Genomic DNA, 19,528 nt, shown 5'->3' with positions numbered 1-19,528 from the left:
CAGCCGGGCAGTGGTGGCGCACACCTTTAATCCCAGCACTCGGGAGGCAGAGGCAGGCGAATCTCTGTGAGTTCGAGACCAGCCTGGTCTACAAGAGCTCGTTCCAGGATAGGCTCCAAAACCACAGCGAAAACCTGTCTCAAAAAACAAACAAAAAAAGAATGATAAGTAGGAAGTTTTACAATGAGCTTTGCCACACCTGTGGATTTTCATTTCTGTCACCTCTTTTGTGACACTTCCTATTCGTTTATACTCTGTAATTTTCCATGAATGATTTGATGTGGGTTTAATGGCAGACACGGAGGAGAAAACAAACAGTACTCTGCCCACTCTCATGGCAGATTCAAGCTATGGACTCGCTCTCAGCAGACTGACCAAGACATCTCTGCTAAAGAAATATTCGCTAATGAGTTTTATTATCAACGCAACATCATGCATAAAACCCTATGTACTTTCTCTTCCCCATGTAGACTATAGGTCCAGAAAAAGACGATCTTCCTTACCTCAAAGTTAGTTATTGTCATATAAATCGGGCCTACCTGGTCCATCTCAAAAACCTGCAGAAGAAACTTATAACATCCGGAGCCTCCCCTGGCAGTCTACCCCCTGTGAAAATATTTTATTGTTTCCAACTGGACCTCCCAAGCTTGTCTCTGAATTTTTATGCATGAGTACCTTAAAAAAAAAAAACTTCAAGAAAAACACAGTTCAAACCACCATGCTTTGCTTTCTTTCAGGTTCAAGCCCTATAAAACCACCACATTTTGTGTGGTTTCCACCCCAAACTGCTAGTTGGCACGAGATGTTGCTAGATGTTCTACAAAACCCTAACGACATTTTTGTGAACTTGGCAGTGACTTGGAACGTAGGTGACACCGGCTGAATTCTTAGCGGTAGTTTCTTTATTGTTGCCCACGGACCTGTCCCACACCCAGCTTGGAACACCAAGCCATGCTGTTGTCTTGCTAGACATTCTTCCTTTTTCTCCAACATCTTATTCAGATTTGCTTTGTCTTGAACCCTCTCCAGCTCTCTTCTCAAAGCTTACTCTTGTGTACATCACCCCCTCGGGCTCTGCACTTTGAGGTGAGTCCGGTGGCTCTTAGAGAGGGTGCAGGACACTGGAGTATCAGTGTCTTCTGGCATGGATGGCCTCTTGCTAACAGTTTAGGGGTTCAGACAAACATGAATTTCCTGAAAGCTCTCATATAGCAGACGTTCAGTAAGCATTGGTCAATAATCAGGGCCCAGAACCACTAGACATTCATTTTTGTATCATTTGATGTCCATAAGAGCTGGCTCACTCTGTAGCTAATATCAGCCCCTGCCTGCTGTTTTGTTTCGTTTTGTTTGTTTGTTTTTGTTTTTTGAGATAGGGTTTCTCTGTCCTGGAACTCCCTGTGTAGACCAGGCTGGCCTCTAACTCAGAGATGGGCTTGCTTCTGCCTCCCGAGTGCTGGAATTAAAGGCATGCACCACCACATCTGACAGTGACTGCTGTTTTTATGGAGGATGGAGCAGCCATAGTCTTGAATTTTCCATCACACATGGCTATTATGTAGCCGAGCATCCAAAGGGATAACGGTGGTAGCGGGGGCGGGGGACTGTTGTCAACAGGACAGTGCTGGAACTCAGCTTCAGGAAGCTTTAAGGGTCTGGGAGGATAATCACTCAGATCTGCTATTCTTTGCTCACCAGAAGTGGGAATTCCTTTGATAACTGCCAGTAGGAGGATTTTGGGGTTCTGGGAGGAGTCATAATGATAGCAATTTGGGTCAACTGGAATCTTTTAGTCCTAAGGCCTGAAAGTCATCAGCTTGATAATTTTTAAGGTCTCTGTGGAACTCTCTCTCTCTCTCTCTTATACACACACACACACGTGTTATTATGCTAAATAATGAATTATGTTTATAACTGCTACTACAATAAAATTGAGTGTTCATATTTTAAGAGCTAGGAACCATTTTGACTTGAAGGTACTGTAGACTCTGTCTGCATTGATGGCATCAATTGTTTTCTTTAGAAAGTTTTCAGAACTTTCCTGGTACTTTATTACGCTTTTGCTAGACCCAAGTCCGTATCTCTCAGAAAAAATGATTATTTTTATTACTGTCTGTGTTTGCCTTCATAATGTGCTGTAGGTGTGTCACATGGCATGCATGCAGAGGTCAAAGGGTAATGTTCTGGAATCCACTCTCTCCTTCCACACTTAGAAGGGTTCTGGGGATCAAACCCAGGTCATCAGAATTACACCGGAAGAGTCTTTACTTGCTGACTTATTGTGCTTCACCCCTGCTGTTTGGTCTTCTGGTTGCCCCTGCAAGAGAAGGGAGATGCTTTTCCCCCAAGAAAAGTCAGCTCTGGGGGAGACTGAGCCAAGAAAGCACATTCGCTTGCCCACCCCCTTCAGTTCTGTTTTGAAAGTGGATTATCTCTGCCACTTGCTTATCTGATTTCTTCAATTTACTTCTGGCCTCAGGCACCTTGAGAGACAGAGGTAAACTCCGAGTCTCCGGCTGCAGAATTCTATTCCTTAACCAAACAAGGTCAAAGAACCTTAAAGTCCAGTCCAGGAAGAATGTTGTCAAAGTTTTGGTTTTCTATACAATTTGGCTACACGCGTGAAGTGTCCGCTTTAGCTGCTATAGAATTCTGGATCTTTTTAGTAGCTGGGATTAAGTGATTTTACCTTTGCAATTCAGTTGTGTAGTATGTAAAGGAGAGATAATTACAGTCCCTACTGCGCAGGGTGATTGTTAGGATTAAGTGACCTATTCCACAGAGTGGAGTCAGTCCCATGTGTAGGAAGTGTTCAACAAATGGCGGTCATTACTGATTGTTCATATCAAAGACTGGAACAGAAGATTTTCTCTTCTAAACAGAATTTCTGAGTATTTCCTTAACAAACACTATTCGAAGACCTGGAATGCATTCATGGAGCGGTGACGAGAACTGTGACAGCAATGTCACCTGGCTGGTCACATTCCTGGATCCTTCTCTGGACGTCCAGGTTCTGGTTTAACCGGAAGCTGGGACTTGGAATTAGGACATTCTGACACCTTCTGACACTGTAGCCAGGACTAGAGCTTGGGGGGAAATGAGTGAAGCCTGCCTGGTGTCAACCCAAATTCTCACTTTCCAGCTGTCCCTCCTATCCAACTTTCCAGGGGTACTTCTAGAGGTCACAAGCTTCCAGCACTGTGCAGGCGCAGGCGGTGGCTGTGCCTACTGCCTGAGGCCTTGCTGAATTCCTGGCCCTGCCCCCAAACTTCCAGTGCTCTCCTGGCTCAGCCAGAAGTTCAGGTGTGAGGTGGGCCTGGTGGTATGTGTTGGTCTGGATGAGTAGGTGGGTGGGGAAAACCCTTAAGCAGTGAATAAGGAGGCCGTGGGGAAGTACACCCCCCCCCCCGTGTGTGTGTGTGTGTGTGTGTGTGTGTGTGTGTGTGTGCTGGTGTGGTTTGATTTTTGCTTTTGTAAGAGGGATTTTAATTTATATAATTTATCCCTTTTATTCACTTTAAAACTTTGCAAGGGATTCAATCCCACCAGGAGAGTGAGGACTTCAGCAGATAAGCTGAGAGGAAGGAAGGGAGAACTCCAAGTGACCTCCTCCAGCCGTCTCTCCCCACAGTCTTCCTCATTTTAGCCTTTCTAGAAAGCGCAGCCAGTCACAGGAACATAAGCTGAGAGGCAGAGCTTGAGGAGCTCTGAAGCTCCTATCTTTTCTTGGTCGCTTGCTCTCCTCAGCCTGTCCACTGTTTTTAAAATCATCCTCTTTTTCCTTAGAGTGTAGAAAATGAGAACCTTAAACACCCAAAGCCTGGGGGAGGGAAAGACCACGGCAAAAGAGGGAAGTGAGGAAGAGTGAGCGCTAAGCTGCAAACAGGTATTGCAAAGAAATACAGACCAGGTAGTCTTCTATATTTCATAACGTTCTTGCCAGAGATCGAAGGGGCAATGGGACTGAGAAGGAAACTTCTAGGAAAAAATACTGCTGGAAGCCTGAAGATGGGGTTGATCAACTCAAAGTGATGTGGAACTTGGTCCCGGGGACTCACGCAGACAAACCAGAAGAGCTCAGATTACCTCTACATATTGGTAATAATAACTGATAATTTGCTAATGCTGCTAATTTTTAATCCCAGATCCATCTCTTGGTGACGGCTGTAAAGTTGTTTTGAACATGTTAATTCAATCTGTAGATCTGATGTGAAATGGGCTTCTTCTTAAGCACTACTTTAACCTGCTTGCTTACTACTTTCTAGTGCATTGACAAGATATACTAATTCTAGGCGTATCATAGCAAAGCAAAAAAGTAATTGTTGTTATGTATAGAAGTTATAGGTGAAGGAGGAAACTTCCAGAACATACAAAGCCCATGAACTGAAGTCATAATTAGGAAAAGCATGTTTCCTTTTACAGATTGGTAGTGTTTCTGTGGTGTGTGCTGTAAACTTCCTAAGTGTTGCTGCAGCAGGGACATTGCTTTAGGAAGACTCCCAGTTCACAGCTGGCGCCCTCTCTCTCTACAGTACCAGTGCAGGCATGGGCCCCAGTGTTCCTCATGTCAAACCGAACAGAGATGCAGAATAACGGAGGGGAGATCCTCAGAACAGAGTGTGTATTTGTTTTCTAACTTCATCAACATCTGTATTGCCTAGGTGGTAATCTGGCTAGAAACCAACTTTGATTTTTCTCCTAACACTCAGTGTCCTGATAACTGTGATTAAATTTCTCTGTGCCCTTGCTCATGTTCTTATGAGTCCTGCCCTTACATTTCCTGGGTGTTCGGGCCTCCTCATAGGTGACATCACTTCATGTGCACACATGGGATATCCTAAATCTGTTACACATTGTCCTCTGGAGTGTTGCCAGGCTTCAATGGATCATAAACAATAGTAGCAACAGCTGTGAGAGGAATCCATGGGCCAATTTGTTGGAATAAAGCAAAACAGGACTTTGCCATATGGGAGATCTATCTAAGATGGGTTTATTAGATGTAGGATACTTTGCTTGTAGCCTAAGGGCTTTCTGGAGGGAATCTGAAATCTTTTCATTATGCCCACATCATTACCAGATGTGGATGGAAATAGACCCTCCCCCGTGTGTGTGTGTGTTTGTGTGTGTGTGTACTCATGTGTGTATGTGTGTAAAGATGAAAAATTCTAGTTTATATGTGGACTTTCAGTATAGCTCATACTTACTTTCTTACTCAAAAAACTACATCCTGAACCTTCTAAATATTCAGCAAAACTCACTTCCTGTATCTGAGTAAACTCATGTACATGAACTTGTAAAACCAATAGGAGCGAAAGAGTAATAAAACATTTATTTAATAAATAACTGTGAAGTTTTACGCTCTAAGTGGCAGGATAAAATGGGGTGCTTCACAGAACTTAAAAATTCACAGTGATTATTGGCACTATTAATCAGAATTTGTCATGTGAACAGCTCAGGGATCTGTTATATTAACTTGTCATGCGGTTGTAATCATACCTTTTAACTGCCATCAGAGGTAACTGTCAGCAACACTGTATCTACTCTCCAGCCTATTATGGCTTCAGTCCCCCAGGGTTCCATCCTCAGTCCAGGGCGATTTGTATGGTACACTAATGACCTGCTGATTGTCTGCACAAAAGCAAAATCATACACTGTTCAGGCAACACGGTGATCCCACACAATAGCAAAGGACTGTCTAGTGTCAAAATAATACTGTACTCTAACTTCGATAAAGGTTTTCAAACTGACTGCAAGGTACTATTTGGTGCTAAAGCATGTGGCAAAAATAAGGCTTATTCAAATAACTAACAAGTTGGCAGAAGGTAAATTTCAAAGTGTATGTGTGTGTGTGTGTGTGTGAAGATGCTGTTTAAATATTTCTGCTGTTTTGAAAGGTTTAGGAACTAGACAAATACCTTTGTTTTAATTAGACATTATTGATAGTTACTATTGAAACACATATAAAATAATATGTCACCAAAGAGTTTCATTAATAGATTCTGAAAGTGTGTGGTGGATACTTTATCAGTCTGTCTACTGTCTACCGGTAAATATGGTCTATGGTGTGCCTCAAGGGACAAGTAGGGAATGTGGGGGCCAGATGAGACCATTTCAGTCTCTGTGTAATGTGCCTATCCTCAGTGTCCTTCTGAGCCTTAGGACACAGAAAGAAACCTGGTCTCCTCCCATCTAAACTCTGCCCCGTCTTTCTTGCCCTCACTCTTTATCTTATAGACTCTCATCTGGCATCCCAGAGTCCGGCATAAGAGCTGACATATAAGAACAGCCTTAAATTAAATGAATAGGTGAGCAAATGAACAATTAAATCAAGCCAAGTCTTGGATGTGTGTTGTGTGCGTGCGTGTGTTTTAAAGGGTTAATTTCTTGGGAATGTGTCACTGGGTTGTCTGTGCAATGATGGAGACCCCTGCTGAGACTCTGACCCAGATTTTTTTTAAAACAAACAGGCAAACAAACAAACAGGTTTTCCTCTATGTAACAGCCCTAGCTGTCCTAGAACTAGCTCTGTAGACCAGGCTGGCTTTGAACTCACAGAGATGTGCCTGTCTTTGTTTTCCACGGGCTAGGTGGGATTAAAGGTGTGTGACCCTATGCCTGGCCAGATTCAAAAGTTTAATCCAAGACTTGTCTTGATTTCATTGCTCATTTGTTCACTTATTCATTTAATTTAAGCCCATTCTTATATGTCAGCTCTTATGCTGGACTCTGGGGTGATAATAAACAAAATTCAGTGTCAACTATTAAGTCACTCGAGGTCTTGTAGAGTCTAGTGATTAAGTGACCAGATAATAGTTACTAAGTCTTTCACAGATTGTCAAGGATTCTCTAGGTCCTCCTGAAAAAAATTTAAAGAGACTATGGATTGTGTCAATGTGACAAAAATTAAGATTTCTCCTCTACTCTAGGTCAAGAACCTAGTGTTGCTTCTGGAATTATGCATCATTCAGACACAGAAAGCACATAGGGAGCATGTTTTATGAAATGTTAGTGGGTTGTCTGAAATATCTAAAAAAGGAATCTCTGGCAATGGATGGTAAACTACAGATGTCAATGGCTAGGTGTTAAAGCCTTGGTTGGACCAGGTGGTGGTGGTGCACACCTTTAATATCAGCATTTGGGAAGGAGAGACAGGCAAATCTTTGTGAGTTCAGGCTAGCCTGTCTATAGAATGAGTTCCAGGACAGCCAGAGTTGTTACACAGAAAAACCCTGTCTTGAAAAACCAAACCAAAGCAAAACAGAGAAAGAGCCTTGGTTGGTCTTCCAGAGGACCTGGGTTTCAGTCCTATCCTCAAATGGGAGCTCACTACTATCTGAAACCATTTCCACAGGTGACATTTGACATCTTTGTCTAGCCTCTGTGGGCCCAAGGCAATCATGGGCTGCACAAATATACATGAAGACAAAATACCAATGTACAAATAAAATAAATAAATAAAATAGTTTTTTTGAAAAATGGATGTGGTGGCCCACCACACCTCACTCAGCACTTGGAAGGCAGAGGCAGGAGCATCACAAACCAAAGATTAGCATGGGATTACATGTGGAGGCCTTGCTTTTTCAAAAAGAAATATCCGGGTTTCTGAGACTTTGATTTAGTGATCACTTATACCCCAACTCTACTGGATTTATTCATCTACTTCAAAACAAATGTGTAGTAACCTATGGCCTGTCAAGGTATATGGTAGGTACAGTGGATTCCAAGACAACCAGGGTAGGAACAGGAAGGGGTTTGGAGATCTTAGAACAGGTAGAGAGGACTGCAGCAAATAATGTTGTTTTGTGAAAGGTGAGAGCAACAGCAGCCTAAATTGCTTACAAGGAAGAGGAGAGGTCAGGGAGAAGATGCAAAAGCCTGGAGGGGAAAATAATCAAGATGCAGGCCAGCCCCCCTCCCCCACAGAGTTTCTCTGTGTAACTCTGACTGGCCTCGAACTCACTCTGTAGGCCAAGCTGGCCTCCAGCTCAGAGATCAAATTCGCTTGCTTCTGCCTCCCTCCAGAAGACTTGGATTAAAGGCCTGTGGCAACACCACCCACCACATTCCAGGAACTTAACTGTACCTGGAGCCCCTGAATGACACCTTCAGGAAGGAGAACTTGAGACAAGGCTTGGTGAGTGAGCCTGGCCAGCTCCTGAAGAGTTTCTGAAGGGTGTGCCAAACAGTTGCTCTCTATCTAGGGTCAAAAGAATTTACCAAGAGGAATGGAGCAAGGTGTCATTCAGATGACGTATTTGATGGGAAATTGGAGAGTTTGGGTTAGCAAGCCTTTTGTACTCATTGAGGTGGAAGTCAGGACCAGAGTCCAGCAGTCTGTTTAGTGGACGATGTATAAGCTAGAAGGCAGGCCTGGTTTGGGCAGGACTCTGGAGACTGAGGTCACTGGGATCCAGCATCGCTGGAGCTCAGAAGTGGACAACACGGTAAGACAGGCTTCAAACAAACCAAGTGCCGATAGCTGTAGATACAACTAGTCCTGACTCTGTCATAGGCACTGCAGCTTCTGTTTCTGGACAAGGGAAGTGACTTTATCGTGGGATGTACATGGGAAAGACTGGGCAAAATGCCAGGGAGCCCAGCGCTGACAGGTCAGTGCTAGTCCCTGCTCACCCGGTGCTGTGGCCTCTTACGGCCTTCATGTATTCTTTTCCCTTTCAATGCCCAGTTTAACACTTTGAGGTAGGATGTCATGTTACTTTCTGCTGGTGGTCCTTTTTATCTCTGGACCATATGGATAGTGAAGGTCCTGCCCATTTTCTTCTTTCTTCCTGCCTGCTGCAATCCAGCAGAATTCTGTGGGCCATGGCAAGATTATCCCTGGAAAAGTCAGTTCTGTTGAAACCTTATTCCGGTTTGGGTGATGTGATAGGCAATACGAAGGAGGCCTGGTGACGACGGCAATCTTCTCTTCCTTCCCTTTGGGGCTTTCTGGTAACTTCAGCCTCTTCCTCATGCTCTTGGAATGCAGTTTTGGTGTTATCCTTGGCTCTCCTCAGGGCTGCTCCTCAAGCGCTTGTGGAGAGAGGACTTGTATTTCTTTTCTACAGAATAAGCTTTATTTTTCACTTTGAGGATATTCCAAAATCCTGTCATATTTTCCTTTCTGACATCTCTAAGACTCATCTTTCCCCATTGGTCTCCAGAAACCAAAATCTTTTCCTCTCTTTTGGCTCCTGTAGCTCTGCCCCTTATAAATACCCCCACTGTGGTCTGCGATCTTGAGTTCCGCCTCTGCTAAAGCAATCTCCGAGGAGTCCTCCTGACACCGCGCCTTCAACTGCCTTTGCTGCTCCCTGCGTTGACTCTGACTTCAGCTTACGTTACTGTTCGCTGCCTGCTTATTTTTTCCCCTGCTGACTTCCCACATTTCTCCCTAATTTCTTAATGCCTGACCTCCTCCTATGTGTTCTTGTAGTTCCTCTCTTTCCCACTTGCTTTTCTAGGCAGTTTGAAAGCTGTCTCCTCCCGAGCCAAGAACATTTTCTTTCCTTTCTATATGCCAAGACAAGCTCCACACACATTTTGCCCTGCAACCTCCCTGCTTTTCTCGCCCTCTTTCTCACTTAGGTTAACTGCCCTCTCTTCAAGATCACAGCCAATCTTCCTAAAGTCAGGTGATATTCTAGAAACACGAAAGAGAACATGTGGCACTCTTCCGAACTTCATTTATAAATCCTTCCTTTACTTGGGAAAATCTCTGCTATTGTTGACCCTTGCCTTCTGCTCTGGCCATCCCTGCTCACAGCAGCAGCTGCCTCGGGCTTGTTTCTTATCTCTCACTCAGCCTTCTTTTCTAGCTGTTTGCCTTTGAGGCTTTGCCAGAGAAACCTCGCAATCTGATCCATTTTCCTTCTTTAACAAAACAAAGCAACCAGGCCTCTGGCTTTCCCTGACTTGAAGAAGACAGAACCCTCAAGTCCTTCCAAACCCCTTCCATTCTTGACTTATTTTTCTCATATATATATATATATATATATATATATATATATATATATATAATCTTCTTATATTATTTTATATCTTACATCTCAGCTACACAGAATGGGTGGAGGTAGTGGCTGCAACAGGCCAAATTCAATTTTTACAATTTTTTGTTATCTTTTAAAAAGCAAATTTAGAAAACTGTAAAAATTTTGCTTACTGGCTTCATTCAGCTCAGCAACTATGGTAGGGCTGCTGTCTGCACGTTTTTAAAGAGGGGGTGGTAGTTCCATCGTAGTGGCCGCTTTTGATAGCGTGAACTCTCTCCAAACTTCCAAAGCTTCTGTGTCCTTTAGCATCACCAACAGTGAGATAAAATGTCACTTTCTGTTTATCACCACTTTATGCTTCGTGTTTTAAGAGAAATTTTGTGCTCGGCACAGTGCTAGCCTTCCATGATCTAAGCACTCTGGATGCAGAGGCCAGAGGATTGTGAATTTGGGATCAGCCTAGGCTAGAGAGGAAAGTTCAGGCAAGAGTGAAATACAGAGTAAGATTTCGTCCCTAAAACATAACAGAAATAAAACAAACAAACCAACAAAGCAACAGAGGGTGTGTGGGGTTATGCTACTTTTCTATAGATAAGTAAGACATGGGCTGGTGTTATTGTATACATAAGGATGCATTTGAGCAGGAGGGGGAGACGTTCTTCTTCTATTACCCTCTCTGGAGGCATCCCAGTTTGGATATCTAAGTGGTTTGGCATTGAGCATCTCTGTTCCAATCCTGGTTTCATCCATTTTAGTGGTGCAGTTTTGGAGAAACTACTTAAACACTCTCTGCCTCAGTTTCCACTTAAGTAAACTGGAGAGAGTGAGCACGCAGCAGGGTTTTGGTAAGGATTGTATGAGATAATCTGTGCAGAGAATGTGCGGTCGGAACAAGCATGCTGAGTGTTGTTGCTGTTACGAGTTTGTTTCCAGATCTAATAGTGGAAAGCTCAGATCCATGCGAGGCATGGTTTGGAGAAGAGGGGAGAAGAGGGCCTTTCGTTTCCTAGCTGCGTCTTCCCAGACAATTTAACCTCACTAAGCTTCCACTTGGGGATGTTTAACATCTTAGTGGTAACAACAGCACAATAAGATCAGCCACCCACATCTTTGGGCTTCAGCTATCATCTGACACGACAGGGCACAGCGACAAATTTGTACTCTGTGTCTTGAGTACTGGTCACTTACTAAGTATCTGATATATAAGTGGTCTTGATGTTACCATTCAGCTTTCCTGCCCCTTGCCAAGAGGATACCATCTGAGAGTCGTAAAGACCCAGGGAGCTGGATAACCCATTTGCACGTGATATGTGGCACCCAGACTTCTTTATGGGTTTTTATATAATTGAGATATGACTAGAAAGCTTTAAAAGTTCAAGTGTAAGGTCCAAATGGCCGCCTGTAACTGGCTGCAGAAGCTCCACATAATAGACAGGAGAAACACAAGTTCCAGGCTTTGGCTCAGGCTCATGGAATCACAGTCTCAGGCTTGGTGGCTTAAAATTTACAAATTTACAAAAGAGATTCTGCCTATCAGGGCTGGGAAATTGTTGTTGTATTGAATATGTTTATATGACATTAATCCGTGTTTCTAATCAACAGCATTGCTCTGTAGTGCTACCCCCCCCCCCCCGACTGTGGTGTGTGCATGCGTGTGTGTGGATGTAAGCACATGGAGGTGGGAGAATCTGGAGGCTAGGACTTGGTGTTGGCTACTTTCTGCTCTTCCTCTTATTTTTGAGAGAATCTCCTTGACCCTGGATCTCATAGATTCAGCAAGGCTGGGTCAAGTCCACCTCTGCCTCTGCAGCCCCAGGATTATACATGTCCCATTGTGCCTGGCTTTGATATGAATCTGAGGCTCTAAACTCAAGTCTCTATGCTTACTCAGAAAGCCTTCTACCAACTAAGTCATTCTTCAGCCCTCAAATACCCCTTTCCAAGTGTTTGGGTGTGATCTTCTTTCTCCTCTCTTTGCCTCTTGGTCATTCTCTTCCTTCTCTTTGCATTGTAGAGGATAGAGCCCAGGGCCTTGGACTAGGGGTCACTGAGCTACATAGCCTTAGTCTTAGCAGATTTTACAACAGAGGGCATTTTCTTTGTCCATCCTAGTGTCCACCCCTGCAAATGATCATACATAAAGCTGGGACTTAGCGCAGGATGGAAGACTAGTTTACATAGTCTTGTGGTATTTGGGCTCAGATGATTCCCCTAGAACATCCTCTTCACAGAGATCTTCTGGCGCTCACTATAGGATGGTCCCTTCACACAGAATACCAGAGTCTCCCAGGAACTTATAAGTGGATTCTCATGCCAGGTCACAGATACACCAGGCCAGACTGTTGTCCAGGAAAGGAAAATTAATAGCCAGATAACACCAATATGCTGCTCTGGACTGAAAAGGATTCTCTCTCTCTCTCTCTCTCTCTCTCTCTCTCTCCAATAAAACCTGTGTGGTGCTCTTGAGAGTTAACTTGGGCCTTACTGTGAGCTGGTGTTTGGAAGATCTCGGTTTAGCTGTGGTCTCACCTTTAGTCAGCCCCTGGTAAAGCTGATTAAGCCATTACTCTCTAGCTCACTGCTTTTAAATTGAGCTATCTCACTAGGGGAGGTTCTGGCAGTGTAAGTTTCTCTCTAGACATCAATTCTTCAGGAGCCACCTCTTCTATGTGCTTTAGAAGAAGGACCTTTTCTCAGACTAGTCTTGGCTGCTGTTGGGTTTCATTGTACATCTGGTGAGATTAAACAAGAAGGATGTAGAGACCCCCTGCTTTCCCTGTTCCTTTGTCTCTTCCTTCTTGTTTTTTTCGGATTCTGGTAATGTAGACTTTCATGGGTGGAAGTTCTGTTTACAAACTGTCAATATCTTATGGGAGACCTAGTGTCACTGTCTTGGTTACTGTCCTGTTGCTGGGAAGGGGCCCCATGCCCAAGGCAACTTACAAAAGAAACATTTAATTGGGGGCTTGTTTACAGCTTCAGAGGGTAGTAAAGCCCATGATCACCATAGTGATGGCAGCAGGCAGGAAGGCATGGTGCTGGAACAGTAGTGGAGAGCTTATATCTTATCTACAAGTTGGAGGGAGGGAGGGAGCTTGCATGAGCCCTAGGCTTTTGAAATTTCAAAGAGCATTCCCAGTGACAGTCTTCAACAAGGCCATACCCCCAATCCTTCCTAAAACAATTCCACCAATTAGAAAGCAAGCATGCAAATATTTGAGCATATGGGGGCCTTTCTCATTCAAACCACCACATTCACCAAGTGGTTTTTTTTTTTTTGTGGGGGGAGGGCAAGGTTTGATACAGGGTTTCTCTATGTAGCCCTGGCTCTCCTGGAACTCTCCTGTAGACCAGGGTGGCCTCAGAGTCACAGAGATCCACCAGGCTCTGCCTTCTGAGTTCTGGGATAAAATGCTGTGCCACCGCAACTACCATCTGGCTTTGTTTTGATTTTTTTTGAGACAGAATCTATGTGGCCCTGGTTGACTTGGAACTTGCTAAGAGACCAGGCTGGCCTTGAATGTACAGTGATCTACCTGCCTCTGTCTCCCGGTTGCTGAGATTAAAGGTGTGTGTTGCCATGATCCACAAGCAATTGTTAATATAATAACACTCTAATATGAAAAATAAAGATCCTGTGACTGGAAGACTTTCCATTTAACTTCGTCACACTAGAGAAAGTAGAGTGAAGGATTTAATGTAAGATGGGCTCTGGGTTCCTGGAACCCAGGGATCAGGTGGTCACGTCAAGGGTTTGGTCATTTCCTCAATACCAAGGTGATGATGACAGTGTAGTATAATGCCTTTGATGATATCGGTGGACAGTCTCTAAGGTAGAAACCCTTCACCTAGACTTTCCTTTCAGAGAGGATCACTCTGTCCTATTTTGCCAATGACTCTGGGAACTAATCTTAACAATTGCCCAGGAATTAAACAAGACTTGGGTGAATGTGCTTCTGACTTTTCATGGGATCTTCAATCGAAGTTTGTCCCTAAATATTATCATATGCTTAGCTCTTCACTGATGTCTGATCAGTACTCTGTTTGGGTGAACTCCATGCAGCATTGCATGACGGTTTTGCACTGCTGGACTCTTTCCTCATTTTCTCATGTCCCTTTAATATAATAACTTATATTATAAAAATTATGCATGCAGATTCACTTGGACTTTATTGTATTTTTTTATAATTTTTTTCTTGAACTCCAAAGTTGAGGAAGGAAGCAAGGCTATTTAGGTATATTTTCAGTGTTCCTCTAGCCTCCTCCACTGTCTGAAAAACCACAGGCTTCACTTAAAAGGCAAAGAATCCTTCATCAGGTTTTGTTTAAGCCATGTATTTACCAAGATCCCCACTTGTTCTGTGGCTTAACTTTGTAATCTTTGATTTCTAATTTACAGCTGCTGAGAACCAGAAAGCGCCGGCTCCTTTGGAAGAGCCTTCCCCTAGATTGCTTTGCCTCTGCTCTGGATCCCCTTGGACAGTGGTCCCTGAACACAGACTTCAAGAAGACTCCATGGATGGCTGTCCAGTCTTATCCACTGCAGTTTCCCCTCTGCGTTTCCTTCTTCACTTCCTTCACCCCAGTGAGGCGCTCAGTAGGGGCAGATCATAGATGAAGCAGCGGACAACAGGTTGAAGGACTGACCTCTGAGAGTGCCAACAGGCAACAGTGTGCTGTCAGATCCAGAGATAAGAAGAAAACGTGTTATATGGAAGGGGGAGAACAGTTTGATAGTTCTTTAGAGGCTGAGAGTGAGGAACGGTCAAATTTGGGAGAATTTATGGCAGGGCTCCTGTGTTGTCCCTACGGGGTTATGTAATCTGAGTGTTCCTGCTGGACTGTGATTGAGAGAGGCTGAGTGTTCCAGTGGGTCCTGCTCAGCGCTCGTCCTTTAATAAGAGACAACACCCGTTAGTCTCTATATTGTTTCTCTGCACTTTTGATCTGGGAGACATTGACTATCTTGTAGGATAAAAGTCCATGGTAAGAATAGTTCAAACCCTCATGAACTTTTTATCTGTAGACCAGGTGGTGACATCCTGTTTTGAGTTAATTAGAGCAACAGAATCACAGGGTGGGACTGAATTCATTTGAAATATTTGATTGAAACATGACATTGCTAATTATGCATCGGAGATCACTATGGAACATGATTGGATTCATGAAGCACACACTACTGGTCTTATGTGGCAACCTAGCAACCAGCTAAATACAGCATAGACTCCTCAGAGACTAGGAGAGGTAGACATGGTTCTTTTTTCATGGAGCTTACACTTTAATGTCCCTGTACGTTTGAAAAGCAGTGGCTACCGCATGTGTGCTGCCATAGAGCTGTTCTTGAGCACAGGCCTCTAGTTGGGGAGGAGTTCCTAGTGCTGTAGTCGTCATGGCCACTGGCCAAGTACCCCTAAGCCTATATTTTATAACCAGTCTGTGAATGCTGACTGCTATTTTCTAGCAAAAGTCCAGGGATGGCAGGGGAAGTGCTTGAGATGTACAGGGCTTCTGGAGTGGGAAATATGAAATGATTTTGACCAGGAAACAAGAAGGGATGGGATTCAGAACCAACTATTGCTTCTATTCTATGGGGGAAACTACAGTATGAAATATGCTGGGCTGGGAAACTTCGACACGTTGGTTTTGGTCCCTTCTTTCCTTTTCTTCCTTCCTTCCCTTCTTCCTTCCTCTCTCTCTTCCTCCCTCCTTCCCTCCCTCCCTCCCTCCCTCCCTCCTTCCTTCCTTCCTTCTTTCCTTCCTTCCTTCCTTCTTTTCTCCCTCCCTTCCCCTTCCTCCCTCCCTGCCTCCTTCCTTCCTTCCCTCTTTCCTTTCCTTTCCTTTCCTTTCCTTTCCTTTCCTTTCCTTTCCTCTCTCCCTCCCTCCTTCTTTACTTCCTGCCTTCCTTCCCTTTCTTCTTCATATCTCTTCTTCTTCTTCTTCTTCTTCTTCTTCTTCTTCTTCTTCTTCTTCTTCTTCTTCTTCTACAAAAAAGCCATGTGACTGTAAGCAAGACACTTCCCATTCCCTGCAGATATCTCTTGAGAGGCTGTAAACCCCTTCTAGCTCAGAAAGTCTTAACATCAGGCCCTCAGGCTACAGTGGTCAGTTTCAAAACACCCTGGCTTCAGTTGCTGGATCATATATATTCAGCAGTTATATAAACCTTTTATTTTTTTTTTTTAGGGAATATCTGTTTTTGTTTGCAAGACAGGATTCCTCTGTAGCTTTGGAACCTGTCCTAAAACTAGCTCTTGTAGACCAGGCAGGCCTTGAACTTACAGAAATCCTCCTGCCTTTGCCTCCTGAGTGCTGGGATTAAAGGCATGCACCACCACCACCTGGCTTTGTTGTATCAGTTTTTAAGTATGCGTCGAGTTCTTCTCTGGAGTTAAGAGGATGCTAACTCTATGTCCTCCTTCATGTTGCCTGCTGCCTTTGCTCCTGTCCTTTGTTCCCATCCCCATGGAGCTTATGCTCTGTACTATGGTCAGGCATGTATTGGCTTTGGAGGTACACGATGAACCTCACTCTTCCAGAGAGTCTTCACTTTCCTTTTACCTTCTGACATTTTCCTTAGAGGGAACCTGTAGTAATGGGGGCGGCAGCGGGGCTGCGTCCCCAACACCCCAGCCGCCTGCCCGGCTAGCTCAGTCGGTAGAGCATGAGACTCTTAATCTCAGGGTCGTGGGTTCGAGCCCCACGTTGGGCGCCAACTGTAGTAATGGGGGCGGCGGGGGCTGCGTCCCCAACAGGAACCAGTTGCAGTGTGCTGTAGCACCCCACCCTTGAGGTAACCACCTGCAAGCAAGTGCCTCATACTGACTAAGTAATTTTGTTGAACCCTAAGATTCATATCCAAGTAACCACTCAAACCCAGGGTTACCACAAAAAGAACTTCCTCCAGGTATAAGGAAGAGAAATCTTTTACTTCCAGGATATGTGCCGAAAGACCACCTTCCAGCCTATGTAGAACAATGAATATGCTACTCCCTACAGGCCATCCTTGACCAGGTAGAGAGAATCTAAACCCAAAATACTTCTCAATAAATAGATATACTTTCTACACACTGTATTTCTCTGTATTATCCCCCATGGTTTGTCACTTCTTAAAAAAATGAATGGAAAAATGCTAATCAGACAAAAATGTTGCTGTGATCTCTGACCTCATTGGGAATCCTTTTAGCAATTTCTCATTTCTATTTCATTGTCAACAAGTCCACTGACTACTTCTCTCTAAATCCAGGACATATTTTATGGATACATAAAACAATGAAACTTCATGTTCAGAGCTGTTGACAGATACTATTTGTTTCGAATATTTTTATTATAAGGAATGACTTACCATTTCATTTTAATGGCCTAAGTGATAAAATGAATGACTCTTGACTTTCAATTTTCCTTTTCTGTTAAAGTCAAGTAATATCCACCTCTGGTAATGTCTATCTTTTCCTATGAATTATAGGCTCTAACTGTCTGTATTGCCTTTCTTTTGTCTTTAAATTGCAACACATTTTTTTTTTAAAAAAATAGTTTATTTTTATTTTTTTCTGCACTGGTGTTTTGCTTGTGTGTATATCTGTATGAGCATGTAGGGTCCTCTTGAACTGGAGTTGTAGCCAGTTGTGAGCTACCATGTGGGTGCTAGGAATTGAACCCAAGTCCTCTGGAAGAGCAGTCAGTGCTCTTAACTACTGAGCCATCTCCCCTACCCCTCTATTGTGTTTCTTTATGTAGGTGTTTATCAGTACTAAGGATAATATTTGTCTTTTCTTCTTGTCTTTATTTTCTACCTAGCAGTTATATAAAAGACAGTATAAAATTTAAGAAATAAACTTTTCTGATAGGAGTTAGAGAAATAAGGGGCCAAGATAAACAAAACAAATGAAAAAAAACCAACTTAAGTAATTATCAAACATTCAAATATCAGTTTTTAATCCATGTCTACTGTACTCTTTTTTTGTTAAATTTTTTAATCTTTTTTATTTTCTTCCTTTTATAGTTTGTATATTTTGATTATTGTTTTTGTTTTGCTTTTCACTTCTTTTAAAAGAGAAATAACAGAAAGTTGGATGGATAGAGAGGTGGGGGGATCTGTGTAGAGTTGAAAGTACATGATAAAAATATATTGTCTGAAAAACACTTAAAGTAAAAATGTTTGCATTTTCAGACAGAGTCCCAGGTATCCCAATCCTTGTGACTGAGGCTAGTTTTGAACTTTTTGAGTCTTCTGCCTTCATACATATTCAGAATAACTGGCTGGGATTACAATCATGTAACCCCATTTCCAGATATTTTAGTGTGGCAGTCCCCCTTTTATGTGGAAACAGAATCAGTAAACCCATGTCATTCTAAGCATTCTAATGGGGAGGACAGTGTGCTGAGCATTTTCATGCTTCCAAGGGTGAGTATTTGCTCTGTGAAGACAGAAGGAGCGATGGCGCCTTGCTCTTCCTGCTTCTCATTTATGGTCTGGTGTGCTCTAGTTCCAGCCATTGACCATAAGGCAGCTTAGATATATGTATTTTCTTTATCCCTCAAGAGAAAAGAAAAAATAAAACTCTTCTGCTTTAGGTAAAATGGAAAGAATGAGGAGTTATGGCTCCATGTATATAATTGCAAGTTTCATCTTTCTTACTTTACTGATTGACAGGAACTGATAAACCGGGACATCAGCTTTAGGAGGGTTGAATGTGCGCTCTTGGTGGCCCCGTTGCTAATTTGTTTGACTATTTTGCACGATTTCTTACTCTGTAATGGAAAGGTTTATTAAATATGAGGGTTACCAAGCTTTCTGAATACTAATGAACTTATTTGCCAAAATTTAAATGTTCTTCTTGTCAGTGAATGCCTGTCTCACTTAACAGGAACCAAATTGAATAATGAAGAAAATTAGACTCTATCAAACCTCAGGAGAAATTGTGTGTGAACTGTAATAGAAAACTGAGGGAGAAAAGGGTCATATTTTAGAAAAAACACTACATAATTTAGATTATTTTTAAAAAGGATGAACTTAGAGGAGCTCGGGTCTTTTCAAAGAAACACACATTCAGTCAATTAACTGAAAATACTAGTTTCCCCTTACCAGCAGCCTGTACCTCTGCTGGTCTACAGGGAAAGGAGAGCAGAGTAGGTGGAACATGCACGCTGGTTTTCTGTGCTTACAATCTACTAAGCTTATTCTCCTATATGGAATTTTTATACCTGTGATGGAACAGAAAAACCAATAACCTTGAAAAATGAGCACTATTCTCTGGAGAAGTTCAATAAAGAGATAGATTTGGGAAATTGCTGCAATTCCTCCCATAAGCATAGCGTGATGAGTCTACCCTCTCACTGGTGTTTAATTCCATCATCTTGGTGTACAGCTAACGAAGGACATGACCATGATGCTCTTCCTTTGCTAGCACTCGGGGGGCACTGTGGGAACAACATGGTTGCCCTCTTGACTAGGGAGACAGTGGGGGAAATTCAGCAACCATCCCAACCACAAAGCATGGTGGAGTGAAATCACAGTTAAAGGGACGTGAATGATGATA

General features: G+C 43.1%; 1 non-coding gene across 1 annotated transcript; it reads left to right on the top strand.

Annotated features, from left to right (window-relative positions):
• The first annotated feature begins 16,628 nt into the window (after positions 1–16,628).
• Positions 16,629–16,701, top strand: Trnak-cuu. The gene has a single exon. It is a non-coding gene; the product is annotated as a tRNA-Lys (tRNA).
• Positions 16,702–19,528: the final 2,827 nt, after the last annotated feature.

Source organism: Microtus oregoni, unplaced genomic scaffold (genome assembly GCF_018167655.1).
Source record: "Microtus oregoni isolate MIOR12 unplaced genomic scaffold, Mior012 000026F_ref0000081, whole genome shotgun sequence".
Lineage (NCBI taxonomy): Eukaryota > Metazoa > Chordata > Mammalia > Rodentia > Cricetidae > Microtus > Microtus oregoni.
This window is presented reverse-complemented; position numbering and strand designations above follow the sequence as displayed.